Source organism: Nelumbo lutea, chromosome 6 (genome assembly GCF_056320005.1).
Source record: "Nelumbo lutea isolate HS-2025 chromosome 6, American lotus-T2T, whole genome shotgun sequence".
NCBI classification, from domain to species: domain Eukaryota; kingdom Viridiplantae; phylum Streptophyta; class Magnoliopsida; order Proteales; family Nelumbonaceae; genus Nelumbo; species Nelumbo lutea.
Genome location: NC_142689.1, coordinates 30,732,354 through 30,736,066, shown reverse-complemented (window position 1 = coordinate 30,736,066; position 3,713 = coordinate 30,732,354). Strand labels below are relative to the sequence as shown.

Below are 3,713 nucleotides of genomic sequence, written 5' to 3'. Positions count from 1 at the left end.
AACGATACTTCACTCACTACTTTATTATTTGAACGGCTAGTGCACTTGCTAGTGTCACAATGAGCCACACATCAAGTTTTTGGCGCCGTTGCCAGGGATTTTTAGAAGCAATATTAGGAAACATTGAGCATTCTTAATCTGGTATCATTCAGCATTGCATTCATAGTTGGTTTACTTTGCTTAACTTTACATTTTAGCTTTGAATGCAACTGCTGTACTACTGTAGTTATGTTTCTTCTTTCTTAAGTAGATTACTTTCTTTTTCTGGTTTCAGTTTCATTTTAATAAAGGCATATTTGATTTCTATTCAATCTTGGTGTTGTTCCCTTCAAAAAGAAAAAAAAAAGAAAAAATTCACAAAAACATGAGTGTTGCAGATCTGAGTTGCATTCAGCAATCAGATCAGCAGATTTCAGATCTGTAGCACTCAGCCGAAAAGAATTGCTTGTGTTTCGGACTTTATTATTCTTTTCTTTCATTACAAAAAGAAAAAAATATATATAAAATGAAAAAAAAGGGGGGAGATCTTTTGAACAACAAGAGGAGCAATTGAGAATTCGGATCAGAATTCAGATTTGAGTTCAGATTTGAATTCTGCTATTGCAGATCTACAACAGTTCAGATCTGAGTTCCTCTGAACTCAGACCTGAACTGATGCAATTTTGAGGGGAATTGGGTGTCATCACCACCCCAATTCACCCTAGGGCACTTCTGCTATTCCCCAAAAACAATTTGGTAGCAATAACTAAAGGTAAGGCAATTGAGAATTCAGATCCGAACTCAGACTTGAGTTCAGACCTGAATTCTGCTATTGCAGAACTGCTCAGTTCAGATCTGAGTTCAGATGAACTCAGACCTGAACTGATACAAGTTTAAGGTGAATTGGGTGCCATCATCACCCCAATTCACCCTATGATAAATCTGACATACCCCAAAGGTAATTGGATAGCAAAGAATGAAAAAGAAAATTCAGATATGAACTGATACAGATCTGAACTATAGTTGAGGACTGAACTGATACAGAGCACATTTTGGATTTTGGGTGACTTGAACATTTGCTTTATCCACTTGTAACCGAGCTACATTAGCTAAGGAGGTGTATGTTTGGATTGAATAATTGTTATGCCTCAGATATTTAAGAAAAATTAGCACTTTCCAAGTATTTCTATTAGCATTCAGATCTGTAGCAGGGCTGCTATAGTGCAACAGTTAGCAGACCTGATTTCAGATTTCTACAAAAGTTGTATGGACCGAATAGCTTGCAATACCAAACATTGCAGACCCAATTTTCAGGTCTTTGCAAGTGTTTGATATGCATCAGCTATACAGGTTTGAGCTTCAATTGTAGAGCTTAAAATCCTTAACCCAAGCCTAACTCAGGACTGGTTTTAGTTTATTTCAGATCCTTTTAAATTATTTTTCAGATCAGATCTGATTTCAGCCCTAAAGCATCACAGACTTGATTCCAACCTTAATGGATGTATATTGTAGTGTATACCAATGAGTGTGTATGAGATATACAGCTCAGATCTGAATTATTATTTGTTAATTTCTCTGGACTAACAATACCAAAGACTTGTACATCTGAACTCAACTAAATTGGGTCTGAATTCAGATGTTGCAACCGATGGATGTAGATAAAGGAACCTTGAATAAGATGATTGGTTTAAATATGTTTTTAGTATAATCGGCTTCATTTATTCATGATAGGATGTAGGTTTTTGTATTCCAATAATTCACTTTACATTTTCAGTGTGATAGGATTAGTTATTTATTTTCTTTTGTGAATATTGGCATTTTTATTGCTTTGACTTTAACAGTTTATGACAAGCAGACCTGAACTGGAAGAGATCCTTTACGACCCGGAGATTGAACGGACTCTCCGTGTCCGTTTGAGAGCTGCTAGGCAAGTCAGACAAGAAGCACAAGAAATGGCTGAACAAAGAACTATGATGGATTATGCCAAGCCCACCCTCACCGGGACTGTCTCCAGCATTATCAGGCCAACTATTGCTGCTAATAACTTCGAAATTAAACCGGCCATAATCCAAATGATACAAAATACGGTTCAGTTTTGTGGTATGGCCCATGAGGATCCGAATGCCCATATTGCTAACTTCTTGGAAATCTATGACACCTTCAAACACAATGGGGTAAGTGATGATGCCATCCGGCTGAGGTTATTCCCATTTTGTTTGAAGGATAAAGCCAAAGCTTGGTTGAACTCATTATCGACAGGATCTATAGCCACATGGGACGAAATGGCCAGCCGTTTTCTCTCTAAATATTTTCCCCCTTCTAAAACTACTAAAATGAGGAATGACATCACTACTTTTTTCCAGCAAGAGGGGGAATCTTTATATGAGTCATGGGAACGATACAAGGAGCTGTTAAGGAGAGTTCCTCACCATGGCCTCCCCATTTGGCTGCAAGTGCAGACTTTCTATAATGGTCTTACTGACTCAAATAAGACCATATTAGATGCTGTAGCCGGAGGATCCATAAATAATAAAACTCCTGAGGTTGCCCATGCACTTATTGAGGAAATGGCAGCCAACAACTATCAATGGCATTCGGAAATAACTCAAACTAGGAAGCAGCAAGGCTTGCATAATGTTGACACTTATACAGCACTATCTGCACAAATAGGAGCACTCAGTAAGAAAATAGATGAAATGCAGATAGCTGCCATGCATGTGCAGCCTCTTAATTGTGAATTGTGTGGGGGAGGCCACATTAGTACAGACTGCCAAATTGGCAATCAGTTCAGACCATCTACTGAACAAGTTGACAATGTCAGCAATTCGTCAAGACAGCAGGGTTACCAGAGTCACCATACTTTTCATCCAGGATGGAGGGGACATTCAAACCAGTCCTGGCCAAATCAGCATATTTCCAAGCCGTTCCACCAGACTTATCATCAGCCTGAACCAAAATCCAATTTGGAGGAACTGATGACAAAATTTATAGCAGGTGCAGAAACTAGGTTCCAGAACCAGGAAGCCTCAATCAAAAACCTGGAAAACCAATTGGGGCAATTGGCACAGTTAATCTCTTCCAGACTGCCGGGAACTCTTCCAAGCAACACTGAAGTGAATCCACGAGAGCAGGTGCAAGATATTACCTTAAGAAGTGGAAAAGAGTTGCCTGAGGTAGAAAAGAAGAATTGGGCTGAACCCAAGGCAGAAACAAGCCTTGGGACCAGACAACAGAAGACGGAACAACCAGAAGCACAACAAGGGATGCACCAACAACCACAAGTTCCATTCCCTAACAGGCTGAAGCAACAAAAATTGGAGAAGGAATTTGGTAAGTTTCTTGAAATATTTAAAAGTTTACATATTAATATTCCTTTTGCTGATGCTTTAGCCCAGATGCCACACTATGCAAGGTTTTTGAAGGAATTATTGGCAAACAAAAGGAAACTGGGAGATGTGGCTACAGTTGCATTAAATGAGGAATGTTCTGCTATCCTTCTGAACAAGCTGCCTCAGAAACTCAAAGATCCAGGGAGTTTCACTATTCCTTGTACCATTGGCAGTTTAAAAATTGAAAAAGCTTTATGTGACCTGGGAGCTAGCATCAATTTAATGCCATATTCTATCTTCAAGAAATTGGGGATGAATGAACCCCAACCCACTAGAGTGGCATTACAATTGGCTGATAGATCCATTAGACATCCTAGGGGGATCATAGAAGATGTGTTAGTTAAA

General features: G+C 39.0%; 1 non-coding gene across 1 annotated transcript; it reads right to left on the bottom strand.

Annotated features, from left to right (window-relative positions):
* Nucleotides 1–2,309: 2,309 nt before the first annotated feature.
* On the bottom strand, nt 2,310–2,416 carry LOC148848316 (small nucleolar RNA R71). Its single transcript, XR_016101519.1, has one exon. It is a non-coding gene; the product is annotated as a small nucleolar RNA R71 (small nucleolar RNA).
* Between the last annotated feature and the right edge of the window lie 1,297 nt (nt 2,417–3,713).